Source organism: Musca autumnalis, unplaced genomic scaffold (assembly GCF_047663935.1).
Source record: "Musca autumnalis isolate F117 unplaced genomic scaffold, ASM4766393v1 scaffold_4, whole genome shotgun sequence".
NCBI classification, from domain to species: Eukaryota; Metazoa; Arthropoda; class Insecta; order Diptera; family Muscidae; genus Musca; species Musca autumnalis.
Genome location: NW_027411977.1, coordinates 90,186,899 through 90,210,157, shown reverse-complemented (window position 1 = coordinate 90,210,157; position 23,259 = coordinate 90,186,899). Strand labels below are relative to the sequence as shown.

General features: G+C 34.1%; 1 protein-coding gene across 19 annotated transcripts in view; it reads right to left on the bottom strand.

The window, feature by feature from the left end:
- nmo (serine/threonine-protein kinase nemo) overlaps positions 1–21,883 on the bottom strand; it is a 447,619-nt gene extending 425,736 nt beyond the window's left edge. For 2 of the 19 annotated variants that reach the window (XR_012412920.1, XM_073987000.1), the window contains exons 1-2: positions 21,698–21,883; positions 20,354–21,186 (exon numbers count right to left, since the gene is read on the bottom strand). The gene's annotated coding sequence lies outside the window, so the exon portion shown is untranslated. Of the gene's footprint in view, positions 1–20,353 lie in introns of all 19 variants that reach the window. The other 17 variants (XR_012412921.1, XM_073986999.1, XM_073987003.1 and 14 more) reach the window with 11 other exon arrangements.
- Positions 21,884–23,259: the final 1,376 nt, after the last annotated feature.

Genomic DNA, 23,259 nt, shown 5'->3' with positions numbered 1-23,259 from the left:
TAGGAATTTTGAGAAAAAAATTATTTTCTTCAGAGGCCATTTTTAAATATCCATTTTAGAAAACGGCATATAATTTGAGAACTAAAAATAGTTAGAGGATATGGATGGTGGCGTTGGATAGGCCACCGAGTGGGCTTGCAGGATATGCAGTGTCCTTAAAAATCTATAGTAGGAATTTTGAGAAAAAAATTATTTTCTTCAGAGGCCATTTTTAAAAATCACTTTAGAAAACGGCGTATAATTTGAGAACTAAAAATAGTTAGAGGATATGGATGGTGGCGTTGGATAGGCCACCGAGTGGGCTTCCAGGATATGCAGTGTCCTTAAAAATCTATAGTAGGAATTTTGAGAAAAAAAATTATTTTCTTCAGAGGCCATTTTTAAAAATCACTTTAGAAAACGGCATATTATTTGAGAACTAAAAATAGTTAGAGGATATGGATGGTGGCGTTGGATAGGCCACCGAGTGGGCTTCCAGGATATGCAGTGTCCTTAAAAATCTATAGTAGGAATTTTGAGAAAAAAATTATTTTCTTCAGAGGCCATTTTTAAATATCCATTTTAGAAAACGGCATATAATTTGAGAACTAAAAATAGTTAGAGGATATGGATGGTGGCGTTGGATAGGCCACCGAGTGGGCTTGCAGGATATGCAGTGTCCTTAAAAATCTATAGTAGGAATTTTGAGAAAAAAATTATTTTCTTCAGAGGCCATTTTTAAAAATCACTTTAGAAAACGGCATATTATTTGAGAACTAAAAATAGTTAGAGGATATGGATGGTGGCGTTGGATAGGCCACCGAGTGGGCTTCCAGGATATGCAGTGTCCTTAAAAATCTATAGTAGGAATTTTGAGAAAAAAATTATTTTCTTCAGAGGCCATTTTTAAAAATCACTTTAGAAAACGGCATATTATTTGAGAACTAAAAATAGTTAGAGGATATGGATGGTGGCGTTGGATAGGCCACCGAGTGGGCTTCCAGGATATGCAGTGTCCTTAAAAATCTATAGTAGGAATTTTGAGAAAAAAATTATTTTCTTCAGAGGCCATTTTTAAATATCCATTTTAGAAAACGGCATATAATTTGAGAACTAAAAATAGTTAGAGGATATGGATGGTGGCGTTGGATAGGCCACCGAGTGGGCTTGCAGGATATGCAGTGTCCTTAAAAATCTATAGTAGGAATTTTGAGAAAAAAATTATTTTCTTCAGAGGCCATTTTTAAAAATCACTTTAGAAAACGGCATATAATTTGAGAACTAAAAATAGTTAGAGGATATGGATGGTGGCGTTGGATAGGCCACCGAGCGGGCTTCCAGGATATGCAGTGTCCTTAAAAATCTATAGTAGGATTTTTGAGAAAAAAATTATTTTCTTCAGAGGCCATTTTTAAAAATCACTTTAGAAAACGGCATATTATTTGAGAACTAAAAATAGTTAGAGGATATGGATGGTGGCGTTGGATAGGCCACCGAGTGGGCTTCCAGGATATGCAGTGTCCTTAAAAATCTATAGTAGGAATTTTGAGAAAAAAATTATTTTCTTCAGAGGCCATTTTTAAAAATCACTTTAGAAAACGGCGTATAATTTGAGAACTAAAAATAGTTAGAGGATATGGATGGTAGCGTTGGATAGGCCACCGAGGGGGCTTCCAGGATATACATATTCCTTAAAAATCTATAATAGGAATTTTGAGAAAAAAATTATTTTCTTCAGAGGTCATTTCTAAAAATCACTTTAGAAAACGGCGTATAATTTGAGAACTAAAAATAGTTAGAGGATATGGATGGTAGCGTTGGATAGGCCACCGAGGGGGCTTCCAGGATATACATATTCCTTAAAAATCTATAATAGGAATTTTGAGAAAAAAATTATTTTCTTCAGAGGTCATTTCTAAAAATCACTTTAAAAAACTGCCTATAATTCGATAACAAGCAATAGAGGAGAAAAACTATTTTCATCAACTAGTATTTCCAGAAGATATTGTAATAGGAATCAGAAGATCATTTAGAAGACCAGGAGGTACTCTTGTTCAGCTCGTTTTATACGTAGCGAAATAATTTCAATCTTCTTCGTTCACCCTGGATAACGCTGCGAACATTCTAATTGCAATTTGATTATAAGTTGCTCAAACTCTTTAATTTATTTATTTAACATTGCAACAGGCCATAAATCCTAAAAATATATAAATTCCTTGTTATCATGGTGAAATTGTGCATCATGTTTGGCAGAAAAACAAAAAAAAAAATGCCCCAAAAGTTTGCAGCAATAGAAAACTCAAAACAAGTGTATCGATATCACAACAATAAACAAATTAACAAAAAAAAACATGGAAACATGTTCGTTTATGGTTTTCAACAAATATTTAATCACGAATTTTAAAACAAATAGTAATTGAAAAAATTATACATATACACAATTTTCTTATTGTCCTGTTAAATAATTGATATGTCGCCATGCTCCTGTAATAATTCCCATTAATTGTTGGTTATCGATAACATATATCGAGTATTCTATTGCTGTATGTTTTTGGCGCACATTGTTTTGCCATACACATATGTCAAAACAGAAGAAGAAAATAAATAAATGAAATGAAAAATTGAGGAAGGGATAACTGACAAAATTAAATTTAACAAAATTAGACGTCAAATCAATCATTATTGGTTTTGGCTCAAAATGCAACACATCTTCTGGGAATGTTAAGGAAAATCTAATGAATGTAAATATAAAACATTTGCACATTTGCTGCTCAATTCCAATTATAAAAATGGTAAATCGGTTCTTTTAAGTTGAGTATAACACAATATGCCGCGTCAAAAGTTTCAAACTAAAGCCGTCTCCTGACAGGACAACCCGTAATATTTTGTTCAAATTTTATGTTCGAAAATGGGCCATATCGGCCTACTCAGGCCCAAAAGCAAAAACTTGTCGATACCAACTAAAATGGAATTGAGTATCCGATTTGGCCAACACATTTGACATAGTACATTTCTTTCGAACGCGCATCAAGTATCCTCAAAAGTTGAGTCTTGTTTGTTAAAGCGGTGTTTTTGTCCATAAGTTCATGATTCTTGAAATATACTGGTCCAAAAGCTTCAAAAAAAATCTATGGTGACCAACTAAATCTGATGGACACTACAACTATCGAAAGTGACTGATATTGATTAGTCCAAACTTCGCACATCGCATTATTTCTGTCGAGCTGAGATCAATTTCGAAGATAGACTATAATAGGCTTTTTCAGGTACCTCACTCACAAAAGTTCCTCATACAAACCTTTAAAATACTACGTTTATTGTTTTCAGACGGATTTTTCCTTGTGTCCTCATACAAACTTATAAACAAAATTTACGTTTATTGTCCCCCATGGACCCTCTTACAAACCATTAAAAATGCCCACATTTTGTCCTCATGCATGCCTTTTTTAGAATCCAGGGTAACTTTCCTGAAACTGTATAGAAATTCACCTTTGTTGTTCTGGTGAGGTCTATCTAAGAACCTTAAAAATCACTTTTGTTTTCCTCTTAAGGTCCCCTTGGAATCCTTAAAAATCAACTTTTACTTTCCTCTTTAGGTCCCATCGAAAACTTCATAAAATCCACGTTACTTGTCCTCCTAAACACTTCTTGGTTTTTATCTTTGGATCCTCCTGAAAACATACTAAACGTCCATTTACTATTCCCGCCTATACAATTTCTACATTTACTCTCCATGGAAACATTTAAATATCAGGTTTGTTGTCCTCTTTCATACTGCTTTGTAAAAACTCAAAAAAAAAAACTTTTCATTTCGAATTCTTCTTCGTGATACCCCACGCTCGATCAGAACATAAGATTATGATTACCACACATGAAACCACATTCACAAAACAAAGACATTTATTGAAAACACACTTTTAATTATTCTAAAACACATCGCAATAACATTTAATGCAAATCCACAAAAGCTTCTCCAAATGTAAATCTTTGATATCTTGGAAGTTCTTGTTGGAGATGCTAATGTGAATCTCGTTCACTTGGAGTTTCTTTTCCTGATGATTTACGCTTGCCTGTGGAAACATACAGGTACATCTCCAGATATGTATGCTTGACATTGTTTTGTCCTCAATCACATCAGTTTTCTTCGAGTGCACAGTTTGCCTGCCTTCATAATCCATTCCACCATTTTTCCGAAATAAATTTTTTACAGGACGAGCGATGAACGTGACTCCTTTTCTGGAATAGTGGAATGTCTGAATTGTCCCTCCTTCACATCATCAAGCGTTTCTTCAAGAACGGATCGTTGATTTTTCCTTGAAACAAACATTAAAAGCAAAAATGAAGAATAAAACAAAATACTTACCTTACCGGCACATTAACAATAACCATCAGCTGTTTACAACGATATCGATTATGTGGATAGAGCGCCAAATATCGATAAGTTTAATGAAGAGAATACTCTTTAAAATAACTCGGCGACATGTCAATTTTGTCGTTTGACAAAATAGTCATAATAAATTTGATATTCAATATGCGAAACAAATTTATAATTTTTTGAAAGAATGTCAACAAAGAGAAACATGATATTTGCTCTGTTCCAGAACCTGCAAGAAGCTACTACTTTTTACTACGATAACATTTTTTCCTTTATGTTATCGAAAAAATAGTAAAAATTAGTAGATTCTTGCAGTACTGGAACAGACCAATAATTGAGAATCATTTTCCTTTTTTTAACTTCTGAGAAATTAAATTTGCTCTGTTCCATTTATTGTCTTGATGTTGTCATAAACACAAACATTATTGAAAGAATTTCTTGAAATTCCTAATTGAATATCTAAATTCATCATTTGCAAAAATTTAGTTGACTAACTGTAGATAGAAATGTTGAAAATATCAATAAAGCAACGAAGGAATTGTTGTGTGTCAATCACACATACATGACAGCATACACTGATTATTCCCTCCTTTTTTATGATTTAGGCGGTCAAATTGAGAAAAAGCGCGGGAGCACAATTGTGTATGACCGCGTTGTATGAAGTCTATGTGAATGACAGACGAACAATTAGTCTGTTCCAGTACTGCAAGAATCTACTAATTTTTACTATTTTTTCGATAACATAAAGGAAAAAATGTTATCGTAGTAAAAAGTAGTAGCTTCTTGCAGGTTCTGGAACAGAGCAAATATCATTGCTCTGTTCCAGAACCTGCAAGAATCTACTAATTTTTACTACGATAACATTTTTTCCTTTATGTTATCGAAGAAAATAGTAAAAATTAGTAGATTCTTGCAGTACTGGAACAAACCATATGTTTCTCTTTGTTGACATTCTTTCAAAAAATTATAAATTTGTTTCGCATATTGAATATCAAATTTATTATGACTATTTTGTCAAACGACAAAATTGACATGTCGCCGAGTTATTTTAAAGAGTATTCTCTTCATTAAACTTATCGATATTTGGCGCTCTATCCACATAATCGATATCGTTGTAAACAGCTGATGGTTATTGTTAATGTGCCGGTAAGGTAAGTATTTTGTTTTATTCTTCATTTTTGCTTTTAATGTTTGTTTCAAGGAAAAATCAACGATCCGTTCTTGAAGAAACGCTTGATGATGTGAAGGAGGGACAATTCAGACATTCCACTATTCCAGAAAAGGAGTCACGTTCATCGCTCGTCCTGTAAAAAATTTATTTCGGAAAAATGGTGGAATGGATTATGAAGGCAGGCAAACTGTGCACTCGAAGAAAACTGATGTGATTGAGGACAAAACAATGTCAAGCATACATATCTGGAGATGTACCTGTATGTTTCCACAGGCAAGCGTAAATCATCAGGAAAAGAAACTCCAAGTGAACGAGATTCACATTAGCATCTCCAACAAGAACTTCCAAGATATCAAAGATTTACATTTGGAGAAGCTTTTGTGGATTTGCATTAAATGTTATTGCGATGTGTTTTAGAATAATTAAAAGTGTGTTTTCAATAAATGTCTTTGTTTTGTGAATGTGGTTTCATGTGTGGTAATCATAATCTTATGTTCTGATCGAGCGTGGGGTATCACGAAGAAGAATTCGAAATGAAAAGTTTTTTTTTTTTGAGTTTTTACAAAGCAGTATGAAAGAGGACAACAAACCTGATATTTAAATGTTTCCATGGAGAGTAAATGTAGAAATTGTATAGGCGGGAATAGTAAATGGACGTTTAGTATGTTTTCAGGAGGATCCAAAGATAAAAACCAAGAAGTGTTTAGGAGGACAAGTAACGTGGATTTTATGAAGTTTTCGATGGGACCTAAAGAGGAAAGTAAAAGTTGATTTTTAAGGATTCCAAGGGGACCTTAAGAGGAAAACAAAAGTGATTTTTAAGGTTCTTAGATAGACCTCACCAGAACAACAAAGGTGAATTTCTATACAGTTTCAGGAAAGTTACCCTGGATTCTAAAAAAGGCATGCATGAGGACAAAATGTGGGCATTTTTAATGGTTTGTAAGAGGGTCCATGGGGGACAATAAACGTAAATTTTGTTTATAAGTTTGTATGAGGACACAAGGAAAAATCCGTCTGAAAACAATAAACGTAGTATTTTAAAGGTTTGTATGAGGAACTTTTGTGAGTGAGGTACCTGAAAAAGCCTATTATAGTCTATCTTCGAAATTGATCTCAGCTCGACAGAAATAATGCGATGTGCGAAGTTTGGACTAATCAATATCAGTCACTTTCGATAGTTGTAGTGTCCATCAGATTTAGTTGGTCACCATAGATTTTTTTTGAAGCTTTTGGACCAGTATATTTCAAGAATCATGAACTTATGGACAAAAACACCGCTTTAACAAACAAGACTCAACTTTTGAGGATACTTGATGCGCGTTCGAAAGAAATGTACTATGTCAAATGTGTTGGCCAAATCGGATACTCAATTCCATTTTAGTTGGTATCGACAAGTTTTTGCTTTTGGGCCTGAGTAGGCCGATATGGCCCATTTTCGAACATAAAATTTGAACAAAATATTACGGGTTGTCCTGTCAGGAGACGGCTTTAGTTTGAAACTTTTGACGCGGCATATTGTGTTATACTCAACTTAAAAGAACCGATTTACCATTTTTATAATTGGAATTGAGCAGCAAATGTGCAAATGTTTTATATTTACATTCATTAGATTTTCCTTAACATTCCCAGAAGATGTGTTGCATTTTGAGCCAAAACCAATAATGATTGATTTGACGTCTAATTTTGTTAAATTTAATTTTGTCAGTTATCCCTTCCTCAATTTTTCATTTCATTTATTTATTTTCTTCTTCTGTTTTGACATATGTGTATGGCAAAACAATGTGCGCCAAAAACATACAGCAATAGAATACTCGATATATGTTATCGATAACCAACAATTAATGGGAATTATTACAGGAGCATGGCGACATATCAATTATTTAACAGGACAATAAGAAAATTGTGTATATGTATAATTTTTTCAATTACTATTTGTTTTAAAATTCGTGATTAAATATTTGTTGAAAACCATAAACGAACATGTTTCCATGTTTTTTTTTGTTAATTTGTTTATTGTTGTGATATCGATACACTTGTTTTGAGTTTTCTATTGCTGCAAACTTTTGGGGCATTTTTTTTTTTGTTTTTCTGCCAAACATGATGCACAATTTCACCATGATAACAAGGAATTTATATATTTTTAGGATTTATGGCCTGTTGCAATGTTAAATAAATAAATTAAAGAGTTTGAGCAACTTATAATCAAATTGCAATTAGAATGTTCGCAGCGTTATCCAGGGTGAACGAAGAAGATTGAAATTATTTCGCTACGTATAAAACGAGCTGAACAAGAGTACCTCCTGGTCTTCTAAATGATCTTCTGATTCCTATTACAATATCTTCTGGAAATACTAGTTGATGAAAATAGTTTTTCTCCTCTATTGCTTGTTATCGAATTATAGGCAGTTTTTTAAAGTGATTTTTAGAAATGACCTCTGAAGAAAATAATTTTTTTCTCAAAATTCCTATTATAGATTTTTAAGGAATATGTATATCCTGGAAGCCCCCTCGGTGGCCTATCCAACGCTACCATCCATATCCTCTAACTATTTTTAGTTCTCAAATTATACGCCGTTTTCTAAAGTGATTTTTAGAAATGACCTCTGAAGAAAATAATTTTTTTCTCAAAATTCCTATTATAGATTTTTAAGGAATATGTATATCCTGGAAGCCCCCTCGGTGGCCTATCCAACGCTACCATCCATATCCTCTAACTATTTTTAGTTCTCAAATTATACGCCGTTTTCTAAAGTGATTTTTAAAAATGGCCTCTGAAGAAAATAATTTTTTTCTCAAAATTCCTACTATAGATTTTTAAGGACACTGCATATCCTGGAAGCCCACTCGGTGGCCTATCCAACGCCACCATCCATATCCTCTAACTATTTTTAGTTCTCAAATAATATGCCGTTTTCTAAAGTGATTTTTAAAAATGGCCTCTGAAGAAAATAATTTTTTTCTCAAAAATCCTACTATAGATTTTTAAGGACACTGCATATCCTGGAAGCCCGCTCGGTGGCCTATCCAACGCCACCATCCATATCCTCTAACTATTTTTAGTTCTCAAATTATATGCCGTTTTCTAAAGTGATTTTTAAAAATGGCCTCTGAAGAAAATAATTTTTTTCTCAAAATTCCTACTATAGATTTTTAAGGACACTGCATATCCTGCAAGCCCACTCGGTGGCCTATCCAACGCCACCATCCATATCCTCTAACTATTTTTAGTTCTCAAATTATATGCCGTTTTCTAAAATGGATATTTAAAAATGGCCTCTGAAGAAAATAATTTTTTTCTCAAAATTCCTACTATAGATTTTTAAGGACACTGCATATCCTGGAAGCCCACTCGGTGGCCTATCCAACGCCACCATCCATATCCTCTAACTATTTTTAGTTCTCAAATAATATGCCGTTTTCTAAAGTGATTTTTAAAAATGGCCTCTGAAGAAAATAATTTTTTTCTCAAAATTCCTACTATAGATTTTTAAGGACACTGCATATCCTGGAAGCCCACTCGGTGGCCTATCCAACGCCACCATCCATATCCTCTAACTATTTTTAGTTCTCAAATAATATGCCGTTTTCTAAAGTGATTTTTAAAAATGGCCTCTGAAGAAAATAATTTTTTTCTCAAAATTCCTACTATAGATTTTTAAGGACACTGCATATCCTGCAAGCCCACTCGGTGGCCTATCCAACGCCACCATCCATATCCTCTAACTATTTTTAGTTCTCAAATTATATGCCGTTTTCTAAAATGGATATTTAAAAATGGCCTCTGAAGAAAATAATTTTTTTCTCAAAATTCCTACTATAGATTTTTAAGGACACTGCATATCCTGGAAGCCCACTCGGTGGCCTATCCAACGCCACCATCCATATCCTCTAACTATTTTTAGTTCTCAAATAATATGCCGTTTTCTAAAGTGATTTTTAAAAATGGCCTCTGAAGAAAATAATTTTTTTTTCTCAAAATTCCTACTATAGATTTTTAAGGACACTGCATATCCTGGAAGCCCACTCGGTGGCCTATCCAACGCCACCATCCATATCCTCTAACTATTTTTAGTTCTCAAATTATACGCCGTTTTCTAAAGTGATTTTTAAAAATGGCCTCTGAAGAAAATAATTTTTTTCTCAAAATTCCTACTATAGATTTTTAAGGACACTGCATATCCTGCAAGCCCACTCGGTGGCCTATCCAACGCCACCATCCATATCCTCTAACTATTTTTAGTTCTCAAATTATATGCCGTTTTCTAAAATGGATATTTAAAAATGGCCTCTGAAGAAAATAATTTTTTTCTCAAAATTCCTATTATAGATTTTTAAGGAATATGTATATCCTGGAAGCCCCCTCGGTGGCCTATCCAACGCTACCATCCATATCCTCTAACTATTTTTAGTTCTCAAATTATACGCCGTTTTCTAAAGTGATTTTTAAAAATGGCCTCTGAAGAAAATAATTTTTTTCTCAAAATTCCTACTATAGATTTTTAAGGACACTGCATATCCTGGAAGCCCACTCGGTGGCCTATCCAACGCCACCATCCATATCCTCTAACTATTTTTAGCTCTCAAATTATATGCCGTTTTCTAAAATGGATATTTAAAAATGGCCTCTGAAGAAAATAATTTTTTCTCAAAATTCCTATTATAGATTTTTAAGGACACTGCATATCCTGGAAGCCCACTCGGTGGCCTATCCAACGCCACCATCCATATCCTCTAACTATTTTTAGTTCTCAAATTATACGCCGTTTTCTAAAGTGATTTTTAAAAATGGCCTCTGAAGAAAATAATTTTTTTCTCAAAATTCCTACTATAGATTTTTAAGGACACTGCATATCCTGGAAGCCCGCTCGGTGGCCTATCCAACGCCACCATCCATATCCTCTAACTATTTTTAGTTCTCAAATTATATGCCGTTTTCTAAAGTGATTTTTAAAAATGGCCTCTGAAGAAAATAATTTTTTTCTCAAAATTCCTACTATAGATTTTTAAGGACACTGCATATCCTGCAAGCCCACTCGGTGGCCTATCCAACGCCACCATCCATATCCTCTAACTATTTTTTGTTCTCAAATTATATGCCGTTTTCTAAAATGGATATTTAAAAATGGCCTCTGAAGAAAATAATTTTTTTCTCAAAATTCCTACTATAGATTTTTAAGGACACTGCATATCCTGGAAGCCCACTCGGTGGCCTATCCAACGCCACCATCCATATCCTCTAACTATTTTTAGTTCTCAAATAATATGCCGTTTTCTAAAGTGATTTTTAAAAATGGCCTCTGAAGAAAATAATTTTTTTCTCAAAATTCCTACTATAGATTTTTAAGGACACTGCATATCCTGCAAGCCCACTCGGTGGCCTATCCAACGCCACCATCCATATCCTCTAACTATTTTTAGTTCTCAAATTATATGCCGTTTTCTAAAATGGATATTTAAAAATGGCCTCTGAAGAAAATAATTTTTTTCTCAAAATTCCTATTATAGATTTTTAAGGAATATGTATATCCTGGAAGCCCCCTCGGTGGCCTATCCAACGCTACCATCCATATCCTCTAACTATTTTTAGTTCTCAAATTATACGCCGTTTTCTAAAGTGATTTTTAAAAATGGCCTCTGAAGAAATAATTTTTTTCTCAAAATTCCTACTATAGATTTTTAAGGACACTGCATATCCTGGAAGCCCACTCGGTGGCCTATCCAACGCCACCATCCATATCCTCTAACTATTTTTAGTTCTCAAATTATACGCCGTTTAGTAAAAAAATTTCCTCTAAAGAATATAATTTTTTCCCCAAAATTCCTATTATCGATTTTTAAGGACAATGCATATCCTGAAAGGATACTCGATGGCCTTTCCAACGCCACCTTCCGTATTCTTTTACTATTTTTAGTTCTTGAATTATTTGCCGTTTTCTAAAGTGGGATCTGCATGTTTGTATGTATGTGGCTAACTGACATACGTATATATGTATGTGCGTATTTGTCAAATACGTTTTTACAACTTGTTTACATGCAGTTCTAACTGTTATACTACACAAAACGTATTTGTTATACAACGCCGCTGGTTTATGTCTTCGCTAGTTAAATACGTATTTATTTTCACGCACATGGATATAAGGGAAAATTCTGCCGGGACAAGATGGGTACCATTGGAAAGCTTATCGAAAGAGCTATCCCCTGCGCTTGTAAAATATTTAAAAAATATTGCCCGATGTCGCGATTTTAAGTGTTTTTGGGATAAAACCTGTTATAAGGATAATTATTTTGATATAAAGGATATAAGGGAAAATTCTGCCGGGACAAGATGAGTACCATTGGAAAGCTTATCGAAAGAGCTATCCCCTGCGCTGGTAAAATCTTTAAAAAATATTGCCCGATGTCGCGATTTTAACTGTTTTCGTGATAAACCCTGTTATAAGGATAATTATTTTAATATAAAGGATATAAGGGAAAATTCTGCCGGGACAAGATGGGAACCATTGGAAAGCTTATCGAAAGGGCTATCCCCTGCTCTACTAAAATCTTTAAAAAATATTGCCCGATGTCGCGATTTTAAGTGTTTTTGGGATAAAACCTGTTATAAGGATAATTATTTTGATATAAAGGATATAAGGGAAAATTCTGCCGGGACAAGATGGGTACCATTGGATAGCTTATCGAAAGAGCTATCCCCTGCGCTGGTAAAATCTTTAAAAAATATTGCCCGATGTCGCGATTTTAAGTGTTTTCGGGATAAACCCTGTTATAAGGATAATTATTTTAACCACAGATCCTTTAAGGAAAATTCTGCCGGGACAAGATGGGTACCATTGGAAAGCTTATCGAAAGAGCTATCCCCTGCTCTACTAAAATCTTTAAAAAATATTGCCCGATGTCGCGATTTTAAGTGTTTTCGGGATAAACGCTGTTATAAGGATAATTATTTTTATACGAAGGATATAAGGGAAAATTCTGCCGGGACAAGATGGGTACCATTGGAAAGCTTATCGAAAGAGCTATCCCCTGCGCTGGTAAAATATTTATAAAATATTGCCCGATGTCGCGATTTTAAGTGTTTTTGGGATAAAACCTGTTATAAGGATAATTATTTTGATATAAAGGATATAAGGGAAAATTCTGCCGGGAAAAGATGGGTACCATTGGAAAGCTTATCGAAAGGGCTATCCCCTGCTCTACTAAAATCTTTAAAAAATATTGCCCGATGTCGCGATTTTAAGTATTTTCGGGATAAACCCTGTTATAAGGATAATTATTTTGATATGAAGGATATAAGGGAAAATTCTGCCGGGACAAGATGTTTACCATTGGACAAGATAGCTTTAAGAGTGGATACTTTTCGCTGTGAGGTAAAAATCTATCTGTTTAATCTGTTTAACAATTTTTTTAAATTTTTATCAAAATGTACCTGAATTTCTTTAATTTTATTTTATAATATTTAGGTCAAGACACTAATGTAAAAATATAAAAAGAATGAAGCCGATATCACTAATTATTATTATACCCCTTTCGATAAGCTTTCCAATGGTACCCATCTTGTCCCGGCAGAATTTTCCTTAAAGGATCTGTGGTTAAAATAATTATCCTTATAACAGGGTTTATCCCGAAAACACTTAAAATCGCGACATCGGGCAATATTTTTTAAATATTTTACCAGCGCAGGGGATAGCTCTTTCGATAAGCTTTCCAATGGTACCCATCTTGTCCCGGCAGAATTTTCCTTAAAGGATCTGTGGTTAAAATAATTATCCTTGTTACAGGGTTTATCCCAAAAACACTTAAAATCGCGACATCGGGCAATATTTTTTAAATATTTTACCAGCGCAGGGGATAGCCCTTTCGATAAGCTTTCCAATGGTTCCCATCTTGTCCCGGCAGAATTTTCCTTAAAGGATCTGTGGTTAAAATAATTATCCTTATAACAGGGTTTATCCCGAAAATACTTAAAATCGCGACATCGGGCAATATTTTTTAAAGATTTTAGTAGAGCAGGGGATAGCCCTTTCGATAAGCTTTCCAATGGTACCCATCTTGTCCCGGCAGAATTTTCCCTTATATCCTTTATATTAAAATAATTATCCTTATAACAGGGTTTATCACGAAAACAGTTAAAATCGCGACATCGGGCAATATTTTTTAAAGATTTTACCAGCGCAGGGGATAGCTCTTTCGATAAGCTATCCAATGGTACCCATCTTGTCCCGGCAGAATTTTCCCTTATATCCTTTATATCAAAATAATTATCCTTATAACAGGTTTTATCCCAAAAACACTTAAAATCGCGACATCGGGCAATATTTTTTAAAGATGTTAGTAGAGCAGGGGATAGCTCTTTCGATAAGCTTTCCAATGGTACCCATCTTGTCCCGGCAGAATTTTCCTTAAAGGATCTGTGGTTAAAATAATTATCCTTATAACAGGTTTTATCCCGAAAACACTTAAAATCGCGACATCGGGCAATATTTTTTAAATATTTTACCAGCGCAGGGGATAGCTCTTTCGATAAGCTTTCCAATGGTACCCATCTTGTCCCGGCAGAATTTTCCTTAAAGGATCTGTGGTTAAAATAATTATCCTTATAACAGGGTTTATCCCGAAAATACTTAAAATCGCGACATCGGGCAATATTTTTTAAAGATTTTAGTAGAGCAGGGGATAGCCCTTTCGATAAGCTTTCCAATGGTACCCAACTTGTCCCGGCAGAATTTTCCCTTATATCCTTTATATTAAAATAATTATCCTTATAACAGGGTTTATCACGAAAACAGTTAAAATCGCGACATCGGGCAATATTTTTTAAAGATTTTACCAGCGCAGGGGATAGCTCTTTCGATAAGCTATCCAATGGTACCCATCTTGTCCCGGCAGAATTTTCCCTTATATCCTTTATATCAAAATAATTATCCTTATAACAGGTTTTATCCCAAAAACACTTAAAATCGCGACATCGGGCAATATTTTTTAAAGATGTTAGTAGAGCAGGGGATAGCTCTTTCGATAAGCTTTCCAATGGTACCCATCTTGTCCCGGCAGAATTTTCCTTAAAGGATCTGTGGTTAAAATAATTATCCTTATAACAGGTTTTATCCCGAAAACACTTAAAATCGCGACATCGGGCAATATTTTTTAAATATTTTACCAGCGCAGGGGATAGCTCTTTCGATAAGCTTTCCAATGGTACCCATCTTGTCCCGGCAGAATTTTCCTTAAAGGATCTGTGGTTAAAATAATTATCCTTATAACAGGGTTTATCCCGAAAACACTTAAAATCGCGACATCGCGCAATATTTTTTAAAGATTTTAGTAGCGCAGGATATACCCCTTTCGATAAGCTTTCCAATGGTACCCATCTTGTCCCGGCAGAATTTACCATAAAGGATCTGCGGTTAAAATAATTATCCTTGTTACAGGGTTTATCCCGAAAACACTTAAAATCGGGATATCGGGCAATATTTTTTAAAAATTTTAGTAGCGCAGAGGATAACCCTTTCGATAAGCTTTCCAATGGTACCCATTTTGTCCCGGCAGAATTTTCCTAAAAGACCCTAAAAAATATTTTTTAAAAAGAAACCCTTTTTTGAGTAGTTCTGTTAACATTAACAGTGCTCTGCTGACGCGCTGTTAGTCAGAAGCGTTAACAGAGCGGTTTGTGTCTCCGCTACAGAGGTTTGTGTCTTCGCTAATTAAATACGAATTTATCTTAATGGACATACTAATACCTTGAAAATATCAAAATCCGAGACGTACAATTCTATGGGGCCCATATGAAGACGTAGACCTATACCAATAAACTTCAGGCGGAAAGCTTTATACCCTCAACGAAGATCAAATACTAAATTTCTGCTATTTCGGTGGGATAATGAGGCCACAACCTTCAAAATATCGTAAACCGGGAGGTACTGTTCTATGGGAGCTATATGTAAAAACGTGGACCTATACCGACAAATTTCAGATGGAAAGTTTGGTACCCCCAACGAAGACTAAATAACAAATTTCAGCCATTTTGAAGGATATTAAGGCCACAACCTTCAAAATACCGAAAATTTCAGCTATTTCGGTGTGATATTGAGGTCACAACCTTCAAAATACCGTAAACCGAGAGGTACCGTTCTAAGGGAGGGATATGTAAAAACGTGGAACTATACCGACAAATTTCAGATGGAAAGTTTTATACCCCCAACGAAGACTAAATAACAAATTTCAGCAAAATGGTTGTGATATTGAGGCCACAACCTTCAAAATAGCGAAAATCGGGTCGTACCGTTCTAGGGGGGCTATATGAAGGCGTGAACTTATACCGACAAATTTCGGGTGGAATGTTTTATAGCCCCAACGAAAACGAAATAAAAAATGTCAAGCATTTCTGTGGGATATTGAGGCCACAACCTTCAAAATAACGAAAATCGAGAGGTACCCTTCTTTTGAGGCTATATAAAGACGTGGACCTATACCGACAAGTTTCCGTTGGAAATTTTAGAACCACCAACGAAGACGAAATATCAAATTTAACCCATTTCGGTGTTACAATGAGGCTAAAACCTTCAAAATACCGAAGAAAACCGGGAGGTACGTTCTGTGGGGACCGTTATAGCCCATTTTCAATAGCAAACATCCTAAGAGTAATATAAACTAATATACAAAATTATAAAGCTCTATCTTAAAAATTTCGACCTGCATCTTGATTTCAACAGGCTATTTCGATTTATGCCGATCAGGAATATATATACTTTATAGGGTCTCCAACGAATATTTCGATGTGTTACAAACGGAATGACAAATTTAATTGTACCCTCCATATTTGGGTTTGTCCTCGTACTTACTAAATGTTGCTGAAAGACTTTTTGCAGCAAATTGTCCTTTATACAACTGTCGAAATTTGAAACATTTGCAATAATTATTACAGATTATCGAGTACACGGACAGGTATTATGATGGAGGGAGGGTATACAAAAGTTTCGGAATTTCAAGCTATTATCCACCCTCAACATAACCTCGTACAATGAAATTGTACTCAATAGCTAAAAAGCGAAAAGGAAAGAGGAAGACAGGTTAAGGTGTGTCCTTAGAATTAATCATATCAATTGGCACGAAATCAAGTTTTTTTCCAAAAACTTCTATCTATACAAAATAATTTTTCATTTTACACTTTACAATTTACAAAATTGTGAAAATCTTACAAAGAAGAAAGACTGTCTACCAAAAAAACACACACACGCCAAGATTTGCAACATTTTCCAGCCATAATGCTAAAGTGTGTACAGGAAAAAGAAACACAAAACAGCGTTGTCAGTATTGGGGATTTTTCCCCAAATTGGGGAATTTTTATTTGAAATGGGGAAAAAAATTTCGACTTGGGGAATTGGGAAAATGTTGAGGAAATCTGAAAAATCTTTGGGGATTTTTGGGGAATTTCTTTTTTGACTAATTACTTCAGATTATCTGATCTTTTTTAATTTCAGTACGTGAATAGTATTAGCGCACGCGTGACGCACAAATGATATGCATCATATTCTAACTGGTCGCAGCTGTAATAATTTATGACAGATTTGAAAAGTTATCATGCGGTTCGACGACTGACAGCGTACTAGAACAGTGGGTTGAATTGAAATAACATTTTCCATCATTTCTACTGCTGAAGGGGACTTAACTGCAGAAATGGTTTCTAGATTGGTGGGCAATGATGAAATTAAACTTTATTTAACATTCATGGCTCCAATTATAAAAGAGATAAATATGCTTAGGCCCGTTATTATATCCTTTTTTTGTAGTTAAATGTTAGCCGATATCGGACAGATAACCCGTTTTATATTCCTGCAAGTTTGCTTTAATAAGAAGTGTCAGATAAATTGAAAGCAAGTTTGTGTTCCTTTTAAAATTTAAAGTGCGCCCAAAAACAAGAAAAATTTGAGAGCAAATTCGAATCAACCAATCCGATTTGAGTAAATTTTATGTATATAGACTGTTTTGCTTGAAATGGAATGGAAGATGTAATAACAAATTCCTGGTAATGCGAACTTAATTCCTTAGTTTTCTTAAAATAAGGTATAACAATAAGGGATTTTAAAGAAAAGATATAAGAACGGGCCTTAATCTAAGTTTTCAAACTGATGCACACTGCAAATATGCATTTTCCCTATGCATTTTCCCTTTCAATATTCGAGTATTGAAACCATTTATAAAAAATTAAGAAGATATTGAAAAAATAGTGGAATCGATCGAAAACGACTCGGCATATTTACCATGAGGAGCCATGGACCTAGGCTTTAATTTTGACTTGTACTTTTTTTGAGTAAACAATTATTAAAGTTAAAAACACCAGTGCCGAATATCTTAAACGCATGTTAGTACAAATGCTGTAACCGATGCCTACAAATATGCAATTATTAAACTTACAAGCAATTTTACCCCAATATTTGCAGCAATTCACAGGGTTAACACAATTATAGCTCTATACGAACCTTTTCAGTTGTCAACACAAAAATCTCCACGATTGTTTAAGAATCGCAAAGGAGAAAGTTATTATTCGTAAATTGGAAATGGTATTAAGTCACACTAAGAGTAATTTCACTGAAATTTTGACATGAAAGTAAAAGAAAATGTAAATTAAAACGGTCTGTTTGTTTCATACGAATATTGCAACAAAGCAAAATTGCAGAACAAATGAAACCGTGTACACTAGTTTCTTGAAATTATGCATTTTTCCCAAAAAATTCAAAGTTTCATGTCAAAATTTCATTGAAATTACTTTAGTGTGGGCCGAGACAAAATATGTTTTCCGTTCCAACAAGTAATTCTTAAAATGCAGTACGAGTTACTAGAATAAATAATCAATTTTCTAACAAGTCCATTTGTTGTAGACATTTTGACCCTCTAATGATTCTGAATCACTTGAAAGTGAAGTTTTCAATATCGTTAATTTAATTCATATATAAGTGTATAGAATACTTTACAAGTTTAATGATATGAATTTCAATAGTAAAATAAAACTACTTTCGATTTTTTTAATTATTTGTTAAAAAAAATTTGGGGATTTTTTTGAGGAAATTCAATAAAATCTGGGGAATTTTGGGGAAAAGTTTTGGGCAAGTTGGGGAAAAGAGTCTAAAAAATACTGGCAACGCTGACACAAAATGCGAAATATTGCTCTCGCAGCTAGCTGAGAGAAAGAGACAAATGACACAAAAAATGAAAAAGGGTAGAATTTACTAGCTACGGTGATCACGGTTGCCACCAGGTAAACAAATTGCCTACCAAAATTTTCCGAAAATGTTACCAAAAAGTTACCAATTAAATTAAATAGCATATTTATATGTATGTATACTATAACTATACAGAAATGAACAAAATTGCTTGTTAGTCTAATTGAACTATTTGCAGTCATTAATTAAATAAAAAATGTACAACATGTTCGAAGATGGGGCTGAAAACTGAATTACGATCAACAACCTATTAAATTAGTCAATTTCAATATCCAACTTAAAACGCGTTTTTCTCGAAACTAGATTTTTTGAGATGTGTCACTCTTTGAATAAATGAGCGATATGATTTTTTAGCGAAGTTGTTTCTAATTATTAACTTAATACGGCGTTTATATTATAGTTTTTTGCAGGGTTAACCTTCTTTATGAGGATTTGTTTGAAGTATATACAATGGAAATGACATTTGAAACCCAGACCCACTGGGTTAACCTTGTTATATATAAACGGCCTATAACAAAAATTACCCAGAAGATGCTGCAAGAAAACAAAATGTTTTGGAAAGCCATTAAAAATAACGATCTGAGTTAGATTTAAAACTTATGGAACCCTTTATACGAATAAGTGGAAACATTTATTTTTTTACAAAAGTCAACATATATATGCCCAGAAATCACTATATTGTATAAAGTCAACTCATTAATGAATATCGTTTATAACGACAATCGCTTATAGCGTCCGAATTTCGTCAGTCCCTTTACCGACGTTATACGCGATTTCTACTGTATATTCTAGATCAAGGCATATTTATATAAGGTAAATGCATGAATTACAACAACTAACAAATTTACAAAAACAACTGCTCTGTTCCAGAACCTGCAAGAAGCTGCTATTTTTTACTACGATAAAATTTTTCCTTTATGTTATCGGAAAAAATAGTAAAAATTAGTAGATTCTTCCAGTTCTGGACCAGACCAAACATTTTTGTCATTGAAAATCAAAGATTATATTGAATAATGGGGTCGTTCTAAAAATTTGCTCAGGCAAAACATAAATACATTTTGAAAATCCTCTAAAGTAGAACAAATTTGTAACCAAATGCAAATATAAAGCATACAGAACTGTCGCAGGTCATTGTTATTACACGTTTACGATGAAAAGAAGCATTTTATGGTAGCAAATTTCGATGTTTCAAATTTCATGAGTAGACCCTATTCATTTTGAAAACCAATGGTATGTTCCAGTACTGCAAGAATCTACTAATTTTTACTTTTTTTCGATAACATAAAGTAAAAAAGGTTATTGTAGTAAAAAAATGGTAGCTTCTTGCAAGTTCTTGAAAAGAGCATTTACAGTTTGTTCAATCAAACCTTAAAAAAGTTACCAAAGCAAAAACGAAGTTACCAAGTTACCAACCCTATAAAAAGTTACCAAATTTGGTAATATTCTACCAACTGTGGCAACCGTGACGGTGATGACGGCGGCGGATACGGATGAGAAGAAAACAAAGTCTGCTTTAGTCATAATCATCAATAATTTATAAACAAAAAATGCAAAATGTCTTGCAAAAGACAAAACACAGTAATTAGATAACTCGTAATCTACACTTACCGCTTTTGTTGTTATTATTGTTGTGGCAACAACAGTTTTGTTAATTTACAATTCAATATTTAACACATTTTCGAAAACATCAAAGATAGCGGTTATTTGTTTTAAACATTTATTCAATATACATTCTCAATTAGGTATATTTCACTTTTCTTTTAATTACAAATTTCTCTTTTACTATTATTATTTGTATACATTTATCTGGTGTTTTGTTTTTCTGATGTTTTGCAAATTTGTTGTTATTGTTGTTCAATAAAAATTTCTAATGTTAAAATGCCGGTTCGGTTCGGTTGTGGAGGAAATCAGCACATATACACAACCAATTAGGCCGCGCACTCACTTTGCAACGATGACGACGACGAACAAAGGCAAATCTCCGATAAACGGCACAAACAAACAAGCCAGCAATGTGATGTGTTTGTTTGGCAGCTGAGTAAATTAAAAGAGGGGAAACTGTTATGGTGCTCACTTCTTTTCTCTTTCTCTCACTTTGTCACAGAATTGTGTATTGTTGTTATTTGAATTAAACCCGAAAAAACAACGTTACGGGAAATGACAGAGAGCATGCGAGTTGTACAGAGCTGTGGAGAGAGCACTGAGATATTTAACGGTTGCTGTATTAATAAATAAACGTCAAATATAGACGGGGGACGCCAATTGAACTCTATTTTCTTTTTTTTTGTTATTTATTACAACACTTTGCTGCTTTATCAATTTTTACTTTCAAATAGACATTTACACAGTTAAGTTGTTATTATTATTATTTATTATATTATTCTCCGTTTTTTGCCTCCATTTGCTCACACACTTTGATTTCGATTTTGCATTTTATTATACTGTAAAATAAGAATAACAGTATATTTTTCGTGTATTTTATTTTCACTTTACGAACAAACAGACAGACTTATTTAAACAAAAAGAAGAGCACGTTGGGGGTAGGTAGAACGACGACGACGAACTACTTGTTTCATTTCTTAGGGGCAGGAGAGTGAAGTAAACTTCTTTTTTTTCTACAGATTTTCGTACAATTTATTTTAGAGGAGAAGAAGAAACATGCACCACAAAGAAGAAATACACTTAAAATTTACAAAACGACTATTTTATTTCAAACAAAGACACAATCGTACATACACACTAAACACACACACATATATACAAAGATGTTATATATGTATGTAATAATACATCTATATAAATTTTCTTAAATTGTGTATTTTTTGCTTAACAATTTTGGGTGCGTACTGCACGTTAAAATTTGTTAGTTGCTTGATTTATTCTTTTTCTTGTTATTTCATCTTTGCATTTCCTTTTTCCGTATCCGGATTTAGTTATTTACACTGAACATACATTATTTTGTTTGTATTTAGAACACTTGCTTCTTTGCTATTGAAGTTACTGCGGGTTGTGGGTTCTTTGCTTTTTGTGTGTAAAATTAGTGGTCGGTTATTGCATTACCTCCTCACTAGCATTAGATCTACCGACTTAACGACTTCACGCCGAAACATTCACTGAATCACTGCCGTACTAATCTGTGTAGTAACGGCGTAGGAGCCGCCGCTGCTTTGTAATCGTATTGAAAAAACATAACGACGGCGTTATTTTTGGACGTTTAGTAATTCGGTAACTCAGCCGCTGCTCTTGTGTAACACGACGGCGTTATTATTGGCCATTTTTGGAATTGTCGACAGAAACCAGGGAGGTTTTATTATACCCCGGTTATAGTACGGTTACACTAGAGTTTTTTGCCGGGTTAACCCACTTCATGAGGATTTATTTGACGTTTGCGCTATGGAATTGGCATTTGATACACAAACCTTCTGGGTTAATCCGGTTAAGTGTAACCGGTGTATTACACTTAACCGGATTAACCCATAGGGCTTGGGTTTCAAATGTCAATTCCATAGGGCAAACGCTGAAATCGGCATGAAAGGAGTTAACCCGGCAAATAACTCCAATGTAACCGTACTATTAAATTTTTACCATGGTGCTTTGCTTTATGTCATATGAGGATTTATTTGACGTATGGCATTTAAAGTACGTTTACATTAAACCGTATTTAATAAACCCACTGGGTTTCAAATATCAATTCCATTGGGTACATGGCATAATTACCAAGGTAGTGGTATCACACCAGCTGTTCGAATATGAAGTGTCAAATCCATTTATAAACAAATTATTTTTGTTGTAATTTCCCCAACAACACAAAGAAAATTTTTAAATAACATATTACAAATATGTCGGTGCCACTACCTGGTCGATATGCCTTGATTGGGTATAAATGAAATAAATCTTCATAAAGAGGGTTAGTATCCCGGTTACACTTAACCGGATTAACCCAGTGGGTTTGGGTTTCAAATGTCAATTCCATAGCGAAAACGTCAAATAAATCCTCATGAATGGGTTATGTTATAGGTTTTTGCCGGGTTAACCTTCTATATGAGGATTTATTTGACGTATAGGCAATAGAATTGACTTTTGAAACCCAGTGGGTTTGTTAGATCCAGTTATGTGTAAACGTACTATAATATAAGCAGCCTATTATAGCTGGTTTACATTCGGCATTGTTTCGTGATTTCCTTGGCTTTTCGTGATTTCGTACCATGAGTGTAAACAAACCTTTATGTGCGTTGCACCCATGGCATAATAATGCTTGGTTTACATTTACGAAATCCACTCGATTTCAACTGTCAAATCCATAGGTTAAACGTCAAATGAAATCCAGATTAGATTTCATTTGACGTTTGAGCTATGGATTTGACAGTTGAAATCGAGTGGATTTCGTAAATGTAAACCAAGCATTAGAAGGTGTTACATCGATAACAACCCAGCAAAAAAATTTGGAAGTTGTGCAATTGGAGTTATGATTTCACAACATCTTTCGATGTAGTCCAACAGAGTGATTTGGATCG